A 15795-nucleotide genomic window follows, 5' to 3' on the forward strand; every position below is an offset into this window, starting at 1 on the left:
ATAACCAGATTCTGCATGAGTTTAGGATTTCCAACTGCCTCTTATTCACTGTCATTGCTAATGGACTGATTGTGGGAATGACAGAGGTTTGCCCAAGGACCTTAACAGTAAATGGCATGAAGCCACAGCAACACCACTCTGCAGAGCCTGTCTTGCTTCTCTTGCTGGGGTTTGAGATGGACTGGAGGCTGAAGCTCTATGATGGGGCTGGTTCTTCCCTACCCAAGCTGAGTGCATAGTCTCTTACTGACGGGGTTGGACTAGATGAGCCTGGGGAGTCCCTTCCATTTCTACAATCCTATGATGCTTAACAGAGGGCCAGTAATGGAAGATTGCCCAAATGGTACTTCCACAAGCAGGGATTGAATATTTATAAGGCTTCAAGAGAGCCTAAGGTAACACTGGGGAAAGAAAAAGCAAAACCAAATGTCTTTCTGCTTGTTGGGAAAAAAAAAATTGTGTGTGTGTGTGTCTCACAAACTGGAATGCACCTGCATTCTTCTAGGGCTGGTGCCATTACGGTAATTTTTCTCTGTAGTGTTCATTAGGGACCCTTCCCAGCTGATACTGTCTGCAGAACCTGAAACCGTGTGCTCTGTTCTTGGAGGCAAGCCTGCTTTTGTCTTTCTTCATGATCATAATGGACATTTGCATGAGAAAAGGATCCGAAGCAAGGATAATGAAGGGTATTTGTTTCACCTGCGGCTCTGGCACTACGTACTACGCACCCACATGGGTGATTGACAACCACCATAGCAACCAGCCTCAGAAGGCCTCATCAATGCCATTTCCTAAGAGGTCAATCAACGGGGGGGGGGGGGGAGGCCCCTATTACTATGTTTTTCACTGAGACTAGATACACTAGCAACACTGGATGGCTCCATGGCAATGTTTTGTATATTGGAGTTTATACTCCTGAAGCACAAAGTTGCATTCGTTATTCCAGGTTCCATAGAATCATAGAACAGTTGGGTTGGAAGGGATCCAAGGGTCATCTAGTCCAACCCCCACCCATGCAGGCTTTTTCTTTTTCTTTTTTTACATTCTTATATCTCTATAAGCGTGGTCTCATCATTTTTTCTCCAGCCCCCAATTCTGCTTCACTTACACGGACCAGATACAGACCATTCTTCAGGTGCTTTAGCCTCACGTATGCCTTAAATATTTAGTGGGGAAAACTTGAATGTTTCATTTTTTAAACACAAAACCTTTTGTGAAATTGCTGAATCAGCATCACGTCCAGATGGGAGCTAGTTTCAATTCTGCAATGCCAACTTTTTTTTGCATTGCAGATGACACCATCTCTGCTGCAAGATGGTCATTATTGAATCATAGAATTGGAGAGTTGGAAGGGATTACCAAGAGGGATCTAGAACCACATGTGTCACCTTGAGGTCCTTGGAGGAAAAGGTGAGCTATAAATGTAAATAATAAAAACAAACATTTTAATCTCTTTTAGTATTTTAACTTATATCCATTTTAAATTATGGGTGTGAATCTTTCTCAGTTTTATTGTTTTATCGTTTTGTAAACTGCTTTGAGGTTGTTGTTTTTTTAAAAAAATGATATTTATTAGAAGTTTCAAAAATTACAAAAAAAGCAAAAGAGAGAACAACAAAAAATTAACAAAACATACAAAACAGTACATCAAAAAAGAAAAAAACACACATATAAATCAATACACCAATAACAATAAAAACACACACACATCCAATATTCCATATCTCCATCCTTCATTTACTTGTTTCATCGACCTCCTCACATCTCCCTTTTTGTATTCTAGTTTAGTTATTTGTTTCAGCAAATTCTTTCCATCTTTCTCAATTTTTATTGAATAATTTGTCTTAACATTCTAACCTATTAGTTAACTCAGCAAATCCTTTCCATCTTTCACTATATTCTGTCATTCAATTTACCTTAATTTATTTTAACCTTATCTTTCTATAAAATACCTTAAAGCTTAAAACTTAATATTTATTTGTACATAGTTCCTTATATCATTTCTACTAAAGCCAAATATTTTTATTCCAACATTTTCCTAATGCTCATTAATTTTACACTAATTCCCAATATAAGTTTCCCAATATAAATTTCTTCCAATCTTCCTCCAGCGTCTCTTCTTCCTGGTCTCGGGTTATGTCAGTCCTTACTGTCCGTTCCATCTAGTCCATCAACCTGGTAATCTTATGTCCGAGGCTCTTAAGTCTTTTCCATGTCCCTTCTGCAGATCTTCTTCTTGTTTGTACTTGCACTTTACCTTATCTTTTGTTGATCTCTTTCTTAATTCCTTTCCTTTCTCATTGAGGAGTAGGTCTCGGGGATGTTCCAACTCAAAAATATCTCCGTCTCTCCTCAGCAGATCGGCCCATTCCCCACAGTCCCATTCCCCACAATCAACAGTGTAGTCCAGAAAATATTTAAAGGCATGTTTCAAAGTCCCTCCAAACTTAAGGGCCCCCACAACTCCAGACCCCCCCTGGCCCACTCCAGATTCAACCTTCAACAACAACGGCTTATGCTCCTGTAGGGCCTCGGGCTTCTCCATTTGTATTACTTGAGGTTCAACAGCAGCCTCCTCCATTATCTTCTGCGTTTGCACTTTCTCTGTCAAAGCAGGTTCCTGAGTTGGCTCCTGGATGGTTTCTGTATAAGTATTCACTGTTTGTCCAAACTTTTTGATTGCAACAGTTATCAAGTCCATCTTCTCATGCATCTGCTCCAACAAAGCGCTTGTCTTGTAAAAGGCAAGCACCAAAACTTCTTCCAAACACATTTTTGTTCAAGGTCACAGTCTGGTCCCACAATCCTTATCACCACAGCTGTAGAGTCCCCAGATCGACTCCAGCAACAATTTAACAAGCTCCCTCTAGAGCAGACAATTTCTATTTGTATCCATCTTTTGAAAGCAGATCCAACAAAAAAAAAGTTACTTTCATTTTTCAGATTTCTTGTTTCTTTTAAATGCAAAAGGCAACATTGGAGACAATTTGTTTCTCTTCTTTAACTATCTGTCAAAGGATGCTCCTTTCTCAGTCAATGAACTTCACCAAAAATCTCTGTCTCTGACACCCCGTTCCCAGGTTTGAGACGGTGGAAATTTATCTTTCTTTACTCTCTCTCCTGCAGGCTTAAACAGTCAAAATTCCCCCTCTTTACTCCTGCTTCCAAGAGGGGTTTAGATGGTTAAAACAGGAGGAATTTTAAACCTTTATGTACAACTTTCCAGACTTTAGCTTGCACAATTTTTGCTTCAGGCTATTTACAAAAGCGGAAGGCGGACTTTCTGTTTAGAACCTTCCCGCTCGAGTGCCAAATTAAAATGTTTCTTAGCCCAATTTTTCGTTCTACTCACGGGTACTTGTTTAGAGTCCAATTGTCCACAGGAAAAAGTCAGTGCTCTCCGGCAACGGCTGTGCGGCTTCACTCCACAAAAATAGCGGTCGATTCAAAACACCGCGCTGCTCACCCCACGTCGCTTCGGATCCCCGAAAAAGGGGTTTCCTTGCGTGTGGGGGGGGGGCGCTCCTGGTGTCAGCCGAATCCCACGTTCCCAGGCTTCCTCCACCTGGGATTTTTAAAGGGTCTCCGCCTTCGCCGCGGCGGCAAGACCCGATTTTCGCGGAGCGGGTTCCTCTAGATCAGAGGAATTCCGCCATTGCCGATGGCGCTAACCCGGAAGTCCTGCTTTGAGGTTTTTTGCAATCAAGAGGTACGTAAATTTTACGAAATAAATAAACAATAAATAATATTCTTAATTGTTTTGCTGTTTTATTTGTATCTCTTCCCTTAATCTGGACATTATACTTTCATTGCTTCAGCCTATCCTATAAAAATTTGCTGCATGCTTTGAGATGGATGCTTTTTCATTGGGAAGACCCAAAAAATTGCCCACTCTGGTTGTTTCCATAATTGGGAGCCTCACCATTTCCTTCCCATTGCCTGCTCAATGCACTCTAGCATGGTCCCAGAGAGATTGCCTTCCAACTGTTTTCCATGCAGAACTGTTTTTAATATGCCAATGATGGTATCTAATATGCAAAAATTATTGTAACTCGGTTTTTAAAGATGCATTTTAGATTTCCCAGAACAGTGATGAGATGTGAGCGAGATGCAAATGAAACACTAAAACCATGGGAGCCCCGGAATGTAATGCAGCCAGTGAGCAGACCTCAGGAATTGGACGGGCATCTGGCCGACCTTTGCCCGGATTTGTTGCAAAAGGAGTTGCCACATTATTAGCTCAGAATGCAAATCCCGTTAGATCTGGGTGGTCCAACATATGGCCCGCGGGCGGCATGCAGTCCTTGAGACCTTTTTTTGGGGGGGGGCGGCCCTAGCTAAGTACCAAAGGAGCGTCGCTAGTGGCAGCAGGAGTCCCAACATCCAGCATCACCCCCTCCCCAGTTAACGACTGCCAGAAGCAGAAGCAGCAACAAATCGTTGAGCTTCGACGTCCCCGCCTCCCCACTTTTCCAGCCGCCGGCGCGCCAGGTGATTGGATAGCAGCCAGATTCTGGTAAGCAGGGGTTCCTCCTGATCAGTAATAGTGTATATCGTAAGCTGCACGCCCCCCTCAGGCTGTGTCTCCTGCTACTGCAGCTGCCCCTCTGCTCTTCCAGACCCTGGCAGGGGGTTGAGAACGGGAGGCAAAAGCCCAGCGGCTGTGACTGAGCTGCTCCGTGATGTCTGCCTGCAGGGCAGCTCCTCCGCCATGACTTCATTGCCCGGCTTGCCTCGGCCCCTTCCCCTCGGGGGCTTGGCCCTCTCAGCCTCCTGCTTCCCCCAGCCCAGGGCGCTGAACCGGCAGCCCCAGAATCTGCTGCGGCTGCCTTCTCCTAGGCCTTCTCTTGCCTTCCGGGGGTTGGTGCGGGGCTCGCACTCCCTACCCAGGGATGCTCCCCCTGACTTCCAACCTTGTGCTTAGAAGGTGCCAGGACAGTATCCGAGCACTGCCGGGCGGGGGGGGGGGGACTAGGGAGCGGCCAATGGCAAGCGCACGGAGCTGGCTCTGCCTCCTGGGCTGGTGGAGGGCGGGGGTGACCGGGTAGGGACCCAGTTGTGGGGTCACCCTGGTGCTGTGATAAGGGGCACATGGTCCCTGTCGCCCTGAGCTCAGCACTTTCTCCCTCTATGTGTGTGTATGTGTTTTACAGCTGGCACATATGTGCCCACTGTGCACTGCTGCATAGTGCTGATAAAGCCAAGTTTGCAGGTTCAATCCCTGTATGAGACAGCTGCATATTTCTGCATTGCAAATGGGCTGGACTTGATGATCCTCAGGGTCCCTTCCAGCTCTTCAATTCTATGACTCTGTCTGCAGAATTATTATTATTATGGAACACATTTTGGGCAGGCACACATCATTTTCCATGTATTGTTTACACAGTACATTTCTTACTGTGGCTGATACTTCTTGCACTCAATTATATGTAACACTCAGGCCCAGATGAGACAGTTTATCTATATATATATTTCTTTAATGACAGTGTGAATCATGAGACCTCTATACAGTGGGAGGGATGTTTCTGTCTCTGAAACATGAAGTACACTCTGAGCATTTTCTTTTCTTTCATGTTTGATGCTGTTAAATCAAATGGAGGGGGGTGGATAAAGGTTTTATGGTCATATCTACAGTGGGGAGGGGACTAGATGCCCTTTGGGTCCCTTCCAGCTCTACAATTCCGTGTTTCTGTGGTTCTATGATTGGGGTGGGGGGTATTCCCGATGTATATTTTGCTCTAGGCGGCTAAAATTGGTCAGAATTAACACTTTCAGAATTAATACTAAATACATTACTTCCCGTAAATGAGCCACCATAGCTGCTAGAGGGCTGTGAAAATTTGTGTTCTGGCCTTTTTAGACTCGTCTACCCATGTACTATCTAAAACCAAAGGGGCACATTGGTTTCTAGATGTAATTTTTTCCCAGCTCTCCTACCCCACTAAAGAAACTTATTATTATTATTATTATTATTATTATTAACCTCTCTTGCAATCCTGAACTATTTCTGAGCTTGGCCCTGCATGACCTTCAGCATGCAGCTGTTGGTTCCTGGTGTATACTCTTCCTTCTTGATTTCACTTTTCTTCCATTTCTTATACATGGCCTTCTTAAATCTCAGCTCATCTGTAAGATCCTTCTGCAGCCACACCAGTTTCTTCAGATTAAGGCCAAGCAATTTACCAATACATTGTCTGAAACGGGTTTGAAGTTCAGATTATGGTAATGGTTTCAGAATTTTTGAGCTGGCAGTGTTTTGTGAATCCCCAGCTACCGCCAGCCCAGCACATGTTACTCCCGGGTGACATTGCACCCTGCAAGGCCTTCCAATGCTTGCCCATTCCCTCCCTCCCTCCACAGGTCTTGTGGGAAATTCTTCCTAGCCAGCCCCTTAATCTCCAGTTGAATCCTAGAATACATGACAGTCCCGGAATGCTAAAATACTGTAGAATTTTAGACTGCTTTCATTTCATTGTTCATGAGAAGCCTTTTCCTCCTTTGTTGAATCTCCCTTCTTGCCTGCTACAATTTTATTCAAATGCAACAGCAGGGCAGAAGGCAGCTGAACAAAAGACCCTTTTCATTTTTTTAACAGGTCTTCAGATCTTTGTACTCCCCAGAGTTGTATTTAATAGGTTAATTTTTCAAGCTGCTTGAATGTGTGTGTGTGTAAGGGGGAGTTTGTATATTGCAAACATGTCCCGCAGAAACACAACCACAATAGAATCATATAACTGTAGAGTCAGAACGAACCACGAAGGGTCATTTGCTACAGCCTCCTGCACTGCAGGAATCAGAGCTAAAGGACTCCCTGGCCACCCAACCTCTCTTAAAAAACTTCAAGGAAGGAGATTCTAATAGCTTCCCAGGGAGTCTGTCCCACTGCAAACAGCTCTTAGTGTCAGAAAGTTCTTCCTGATGTTTAGTTGGAATCTCCTTTCTTGTAACTTGAAGTTCAGGTCCTATCCTCCAGAGTAAGAGAAAACAAGCTTGCTCCATCTTCCATGGAATAGCTCTTTATATATCTGAAGACAGCTACCATATCTCCTCTCAGTCTCATCTTCTCCTGGCTAAACATGCCCAACTCCCTCAGCCATTCCTCACAAGGCTTGGTTTTCCGACCCCTAGTCCCAGAACTGGACACAGGACTCCAGGTGGGGTCTGAGCAAGGCAGAATAGAGTGGTACTGTCACTTCTCTTGATCTAGACATTTGGCTTCTCTTGATGCAGCCTAGAACTGCATTAGCTGTTTGTGCTGCTGCATCATACTGTGGACATATGTTAAGCTTGCGGGCTCCTAAGACATCTCAATCCTTTTTGCATGGACTTCTGTCAAACCACATGCCCTCCCCCCAATTCTATATTTCTGTATCTAGTTATTCCTGCCTAAGCAGGAACCTTTCATTCATCCCTATTGAAATTAATTTTCTTAGTTTTGATTCTGTTTATGAATATGTGCTTTCTGGAACCACCCTCTTCTAAGTTTTCGGAAGCACAAGCACACACGCCTGGACCCTTAATCTCTCCCGTCAAAATATTCACTCCCCTTGCCCCGTAACTCTTCTCCAAAGCCATCATCTTTCCCTGCCTTCTATAATTCAATGACATCCTTCTTTCAATTATCTTTCAGGCTCTTAAAGTCCTGAAATTAGCACCCCTCTCAATTTTGTGCATAACTGTGCATGACTGCATGAAATGGTTAAGGACCACAGAGTTTTATTGCTAGACAGACTCAGGTCATGCTCCCAAGGAAGTGAAGCTTTTCAACTTCCTCTTTCTCTGCATCATGTAATAAAGGAAATGCGTAAGCTTGCTCTTGAGTTTACAGCATGTGTTTGGAATTATATACAGTACTTTCCACCCAAAAATATTCTGCCTGTGTTTCTCTTTGCAGCTGCATGGAACAACACATTTATCAAACCTATGAATCTCGTAAGTAAAGCATTTCTAACTTACTTTGCAGTTTGTGGTCTGTTCCTTGTAAATGGGGTAGAAAGAAAGGTGCATTGTAAATGGGATAAGAAAGATTTGACAACCTATATTCACTGTGCTGCTTATTTTTGTGAGTTTAATACTCTGCTACTGGAACGCTCTTGTGTACAAGTCCTGCATTTCGAATCCAGGCACCCAGCAAATTCTTTTGTTGTTCACCCACACACATAGGTCCACAGGGATTCATATATTTTTCCTCCCACAGTCTTCAGGTAGAAAACGATCTTCCACTAATGCTGCATATGGATCCTGGTTCTCCCCCCGCAAAAAGAATACACACACACACACATATACACAGGCAGCACCTGTTTGTCATGATAGACGACTTCCATGTGGGCCTGGGCACAGAGTGTCACATTCCCCCAGGGCGTGCAAATTTGTTAAGAGGGGGTCACTGCAGAGGAAGGGGGTCAGTTAATGGACGATATCAGTTTCTCTCTGCTAATGAAGATAGCACTCTCTCGGAAGCTGGACATGTGGAGGAGGGTGAGACGTCAGTGGAATTTGATACCAGGAGAGAATAAATGGGCAGATTGAGGCAACAGCCTCAGCACTCAGATGTTATTATACAATTCATTAATAGAACACTTTTAACTTATCATGTGAATAGAGCTCTGGAATGAAAGGGGGATTTGTTTGCGAATGTTTGTATTTAGATTCTAATTTCTAATTCAGTCTGCACGCACACACAGCATTCTCAGTAATGGATGGCTCTGGAATCAGCAAATTGTAGAGATGAAAGAGGCCACCAAGAGTCATTTAGTCCAACCCATTTGCAATGCAGGAGTCACAGCTAAAAAATCCCTGCCAGATGTCCATCCAACCTCTCTTTCAAAACCTCAATTGAAGGAAACCCTCCCATCTTCCAAAGGAGCCCGTTCCACTGTTGAATAGCTCTTACCATCAGGAAGTTCTTCCTAATGTTTAGTTGGAATCTCATTTCTTCCAATTTGAATCCATCAGTTCTGGTCCTCTTCTCTGGAGCATCAGAAAGCAAGCTTGCTCCATCTTCCACCTGATGGCCCTTCAAATATCTGATTTGAAGTTGGTTATGATCTCACCTCACAGTTAATGCAGGAATTTAGTTAGGTCTTAGGAAGGAAACCTGGGATTTATTTTTTTTAAAAAATAATTACTCTATTTGGCATGTCAACACTTAATTGTCCTACCTTAAGAGGCATCAATAAACCAGGTCTCGTGTAAATCCAGCAGAGCTGAAACAGATAGAGTACTTAATAGATAACAAATTGGATGATTAAAGAGATGTGGATTACACAGAGTAGTAGAAAAGCAAAGGAACCAGGAAAAGGTTGGAAGGGAAGTCATATGGTACAGATATGTAGATATGCTGTTTTTGGTATGGTTGTAAGTGGGGCGGGGGAGGGAAGGGTTAGATATGTTCTCTGTTCCTGTTTTGGAAAATGCGAAAAAGAAAAAAAGGCATCAATAAATTTCAACTGCTTTTAAAAAAATTGAATCCTTTCGTAATGATTTTCAGGACAGAAGCAAAAGCTGAATTTTGGTTTGACCCAACATGTCAGATCTCCAGCCATGAGTCTGTTTTCTCACCAATTTTTTTGTTATTATATTGGATGAGGGAGAATCACAGAATTGCCAAATCATAGAGTTGGAAGGGACCTGAGAATTATGTAAGCCAACCCCTCGCAGTGAAGCAGAGCCCACCACCTTCTGAGGGAATCTATTCCACTCTTGGCAGAGGTGTACCCTGGGGGGTTGGTGAGGTTGGCCCCTACCAGGTGTGCAGCCCTGGGCACGGCTGCCAACTTCTGGGTGGCATGTTCTGTAGCCACCCATAGGTAACTGGCGGTGAGGGAAGCAGGCTGCTGGAGAGATAGCCAAGAGGGCAGCATCCTGGCTCTTGCCCACTGCTCCTGACTGACCACAAAAGCAAAAGGGGGGACTTCCGGGTTAGCGCCATCAGCAATGGCGGCGTTCCTCTGACTGAGAGGAACCCGCTCCGTGGAATTCGGGTCGTGCCGCTGCGGCGAAGGTGGAGACCCTTTAGAAATCCCAGGCGGATGAAGCCTGGGAACGTGGGATTCGGCTGACACCAGGAGCGCCCCCCCTATCCACAGGGAAACCCCTTTTTGGGGGTTCCGAAGTGACGTGGGGTGAGCGGCGCAGTGTTTTGAATCAACCGCTATTTTTACGGAGTGAAGCCGCGTAGCTGTTGCCGGAGAGCGCTCACTTTTTCTTGTGGACAATTGGATTTCAAACAACAACCCGTGAGTAGAATAGAAATTGGATTTTTAAAATATTTTTAAATTGGCACTGATCGGGGAAGGTCTAAACAGGAAGTCCGCCTCCCCTTTCTGTAAAAAAACTGAAGCAAAGAACCTGTTAACTAAGGTCGTGGAGAGTTTTATGTAAAGGATTTACTGTATTTTTCGCCCTATAGGACGCACCGGGCCATAGGACGCACCTAGTTTTTTGGGGGGGGAAATCAAGGAATTTTTTTTTTTCCCCCCCAGGTTTGCGCAGCCATCCCCAAGCTAGAAGAGGGAGACAGAGCGCTCCGTCTCCCTCTTCTGCCTTCAGGGACAGCCTCTCTAGCCTCCGTGGGGCAGCGGCTTGCCCCGCTGTCCCCCAAGCTTGAGGGCTGGCGATGGGGAGAAGCAAGCTTGCTTCTCCCCCTCCCGCCAGCCTCCAGACCAGGTCCAGGAATAGCGGGGTGGTGGCACTCCGCCTCCCCGCTATCCCGCGAGCTTGTGGGGCTGGCGGGGGGGAGAAGCAAGCTTGCTTCTCCCACCGCCAGCCCCCAGATCAGGTCGGGGAATAGCGGGGTGGCGGCGCTCCGCCTCCCCGCTATCCCCCAAGCTTGTGGGGCTGGCGGGGGGGAGAAGCAAGCTTGCTTCTCCCCCCCGCCAGCCTCCAGATCAGGTCGGGGAATAGCGGGGTGGCAGCGCTCCGCCTCCCCTCTATCCCCCGAGCTTGTGGGGCTGGCTGGGGGGGAGAGAAGCAAGCTTGCTTCTCCCCCCCGCCAGCCCCCAGATCAGGTCGGGGAATAGCGGGGTGGCAGCGCTCTGCCTCCCCGCTATCCCCCGAGCTTGTGGAGCTGGCGGAGGGGGGAGAGAAGCGAGCTTGCTTCTCCCCCCGCCAGCCCCCAGATTAGGTCGGGGAATAGCGGGGTGGCGGCACTCCGCCTCCCCGCTATCCCCCAAGCTTGTGGGGCTGGCGGAGGGGGGAGAGAAGCGAGCTTGCTTCTCCCCCCCCCCCGCCAGCCTCCAGATCAGGTCGGGGAATAGCGGGGTGGCAGCGCTCCGCCTCCCCGCTGTCCCCTGAGCTTTTGGGCTGCAGGCTGCTGCCCGCAAGCCTTGCGAGCCCGCGGGACCTCCCGCCGGGCTTGCAAGGCTTGCGGATAGCTTCCTGAAGCCTGGAGAACGAGAGGGGTCGGTACTCACCGACCCCTCTCGCTCTCCAGGCTTCAGCGAGAGCCTACATTCGCCCCATAGGACGCACACACATTTCCCCTTCAGTTTTGGAGGGGGAAAAGTGCGTCCTATAGGGCAAAAAATACGGTAAATTCCACTGATTGAAACTACCATCAATATTCTTTTTGGAAGCAGGGGAGCCTGCAGGAGAAGGTTAAAATTCGGAAATTGAAGCGCCACTTCCCTAAACCCGGGAGTGGTCTGTGAGAGCCCGCTGACAGTGAATAGATAAATTTGACAGCTGTCAAGTTAGCTGTCAAGATACAAAAGAAGGACTTTGTTTTGTTACAATCTTACATTTAAAAAGAAGGAAGGAACTGTTATAATTTAACGTATGGGCCCTTTGGGTCTGTGCTGGAAGGAGTGAAAAGGAACTTGAATCCCTCTAGAGGGAGCTTTGGGATATTGTCGTAAGGAAGCAGCTGGGAAATTGTTTTTAAAGATAAAATCCCTGAGAAACCAGTTTTTGGACTTCCGGGTTGGCGCCATCGCCGGATGGCGGACTCCCTCCGAGCTCCGGAGGGAGTCTGCTCAGCAGGGGTTGGGTCCCGCCACGCCGGCGACGCGGGGACCCTCAAAAACCATGGGCGCAGAAGCCCATGGACCTGGTGACTCGGCGGGCACCGTTTGCGCCCCCCGACCCGCGAAGGAGCCTTTTTAAAGGCTACGGAGCGGGGGACGGGGGTGGTGTGGTGCTATGAGTCCTCCGCTTCCCCTGCCAAGCGAAGCCGCATGCCATTCGATGGAGAGCGCTGACTTCTTCCATTGAAAATTTGGACTAAAAATAACAACCCGTGAGTAATTGGGAAATCGTATCTAAAAGGAAATAATTTTTTTTAATTCGGAACGAGCGGGGGAGGTGCAAAAAGGAAGTCAGTCTCCCCCCTGTTGTAGATGATTTAAAGCAAGGATCTGACAACTAAGATCGAGAGAAGGGTCTGTTTTTTATTGATAAAAGCTATTAATTTCACGACTGGAAACTACAAGATTGTGCTGGAGGAGAAAAGTGGATTGTGTGAGCTAAAGTGCAACCCCCCGGGAACCGGGAATGATCCGTGAGAGAGCCTGGTGAGGAGATATAGAGATTTTGACAGCTGTCAAAGTAGCTGTCAAAGTTGGAGAATAAGAGGAGAACTTTGTTACGATGACTTTGCCGGTTAGATTCGCTACAATTTGGATATAAATAGTTGAAAACAAGGAATAACAAGTTAGTTTGACTTTTGGGTGTGATCTGGAAGGAAACTAAGTTACTATAATCCCTCTAGAGGGAGCTTTGGGACACTACAAGAATCGTTGTAAGTGGAAAAATACTCGTGGAATTGAACAGGACTTTTTATCTCCTGGGAAAGCTGCAAAAACGGAACATTATTTTGTCTACAGAGGTCTCTACACTAAAGGAGACAATAGATATATCTACTGAAGAATGGAAGGGACTTGACGCAAGTTTTTGTTCCTGAATAAATAAATAAAGCCTCTGTAGAGGAACTAGAAGCTTTTGGAATTAGAATGTTTTTGCAGCGGAACAGGAAAAGAAACCTGAGGAAAGTGAGGAAAGAGAACAACAAGAATTGGACTAAGCTGGAAGTGGGAGCATTTGGGACATCCAGACTTAAAAGGATTAAGAAACAAAATTTGAGTTTTACTCTTGAATACAGAGATCTGGATGGAAGAAAAATGGACCTTCTTGAGATAAAGCTTTTCCAAGATTGGGTGTTTGAAACTAAAGACTATTAAAAAGATGGCAAAGACTACTAAAAAGACGGCAAAGTGGAGCTGAGAGAGATTTGGACATGGATGTGGCGTCTCCAGGATGACAGTAGATAGATTGATGGACATTGGGGATCGAAACCGGGAAAGGGGGGAGGGAAATTCGGAATCCAAAGGGTGTAAAACTATATTCTGAACTATGTTTTCTTTATTTTTTATTTCGTTCTGTTCTGTGTATTAAAGAGGGGAGTTCGTGGAAGGGAACAGGGGTCGATCTTGGGGGGGGGGATTTTTAAGTTGAAGGATGGTGGAATTTAAAGGAAAAGTGGTCATATAAGATGAATTAAATTGAATATTGGACCAATTATAATAAGCTTAAAATTTGGGGTAAGAACTTGTGGAACTAATTTAATGGAAATGGAATACAAGAGGGGGCGGGGTGGGGAAGATGTTAATGAAAGCAAGGCCTAAATGCAAATGTTTCTTTCTTTTTTTCTTTTTTTCTTTTTTCTTTTATATTTTGGATTTTTCTGGAAATTCTAATAAACATGATTTAAAAAGAGAGAGAGAGAGCGAAACCAGTTTTTGACCTTGGACTGTTTAAGGATGGCGGTCGGGAAGGAAATCGAGTGTGAACTGAACAGGACATTTTATCTCTTGGGAAAGCTGCAAGACCAGATAAATGTTATGGCTACTAATGTTGTAATCTTGGGGAAAAAAGTGGGTATTAGTAAAGAAGTTGACAAGAACTCGGCACAGGAACCTCTATCAACTGAACAAATTGAAAAATTTGAGAAGGAGAATCATGTTGTAATTAAAGTGATGAAAGGGGGAGCCGTAGCCCTACGGAGGCAAATGGTGGACTACAATTTGAGGCCTTACATGATGGCAACTAGGAGAAGCAAATTTTTGGAGATGGAAGCCTGGCTTGGTCTGGAAAATGAAAGATGGAGAGATCACCCTATGTGGAGATCAAATGACCTTTGGGATACAAATCTGAGCCAGGTGGAGGTTGGAGCTTCGGGGGCCTTTGGATTTGAAAGGAGTGTGAAACAAGATTTGGAATATCCTATAGGCCCTATTTTTAATTATGGAAGTTTGGCAGGAAGGAATATGATTACCGTTGGGTTGGAGCTTCCCCGAGATCTGGTTTTCAACACCAAAGATTATCAAAAAGACTGGCAGAGGGGACATGAAAGAGACTTAAGAGCCTCGGACTTAAGATCTCCGGGTTGATGGTTTTCCGAGATTGATGGAACTATTGCTAGGGGCCGAAACCAGGGAGGGGATCTGGTGGAAGAAAATTGGGAATTTAAAGTGTATATAATATAATTTGTTTGTTTTTTTTCTTTTAATGAGAGATGGGAAAATCGTGGAATGGAATCTTTTTTGACCCTAGGGGAAACGTCTTAAGAATAAGTACAGATATATAAGTTTTAATGAGAAATAAGATTAAATAAAGTAAAAGTGGATGGTTATTTGGTGAAAGAAAGAATGGAAAATTATAGTATATTAAGATAAGATATAAGTATAAAAATAAGATGAAGGATTTGCTGAAATATCTATATGAATTAGAATACAAAGAGGGGAATTATAGTATGTTAAGATAAATTATTAGGATAAAAACAAAGTTGGAAGGATTTGCTGGAATATCTAATTGAATTAGAATACAAAAATGGGAGGCATGAGGAAGTCAAGGAAATAAGTGAATGTAAGTAAGTGAGTTAAAGGTTTGACTTGTTTTTTACTTCTTCTTTTCTTTTTTCTGTTTTTTGATGATTTTTTTAAATATATATGTACTGTTTTTTCTTGTTTTTTCTTCGATTGTTTTCTTTTTATTTCTTTTCAGTAACCTTTAAAATCTTAATAAAAAATTATTATTTTTTTTAAAAAAAAGCAAAAGGAAGCTCTTGTCAGCTGTTCAGCTTCTGACCTTCCCTTTCAGCCCTGCTCCCCAGGAAACCTTTTGATGTGCTGAAGAGGGAACCAGATACTTTCCATTGTGGTTGGATCCCACAAAGCCCTTTCACACAGCAAGCTCAGTCCTTCAGTATTGCTTCCCTTTTGTGGGGGTGCAGGAGGGAAGAGCTGGCTGATTTGTACCCCTTAAATCACTAACTTTGCAGGTGACAAATGATGGTATCTTCTGGGGTGTTTCAAACAGTCTCTCAGTGTGAAACCTGTTGAGATTTGCAAGTTTTACTTGTGGGGTTTCGGCTGCTGATTCCTGTGCTGGCTGATTATTTAAGGGGTTTCTAATGGCGATATTAATGGACGTGGGTGGCGCTGTGGTCTAAACCACAGAGCCTAGGGCTTGCTGATCGGAAGGTCAGCGGTTCAAATCCCCGTGATGGGGTGAGCTCCCGTTGTTCGGTCCCTGCTCCTGCCAACCTAGCAGTTCGAAAGCACGTCAAAAGTGCAAGTAGATAAATAGGTACCACTCCAGTGGGAAGGTAAACAGCGTTTCCATGCGCTGCTCTGGTTCGCCAGAAGTGGCTTAGTCATGCTGGCCACATGACCCGGAAGCTGTATTCTGGCTCCCTTGGCCAATAAAGCGAGATGAGCACCACAACACCAGAGTTGTCTGCGACTGGACCTAATGGTCAGGGGTCCCTTTACCTTTACTTAATGGCGATATTGCTTC

The 15795-nt window shown here is 45.0% G+C and overlaps 1 long non-coding RNA gene across 1 annotated transcript; it reads left to right on the plus strand.

Moving 5' to 3' along the window:
- Positions 1 to 1352: 1352 nt before the first annotated feature.
- LOC309333676 lies at positions 1353 to 15197 on the plus strand. The gene is made up of 3 exons (XR_014152666.1): positions 1353 to 1410; positions 4338 to 4516; positions 15097 to 15197. It is a non-coding gene; the product is annotated as an uncharacterized lncRNA (long non-coding RNA).
- Positions 15198 to 15795: the final 598 nt, after the last annotated feature.

Source organism: Podarcis erhardii (assembly GCF_964252035.2).
Source record: "Podarcis erhardii genome assembly, chromosome: Z".
Lineage (NCBI taxonomy): Eukaryota > Metazoa > Chordata > Lepidosauria > Squamata > Lacertidae > Podarcis > Podarcis erhardii.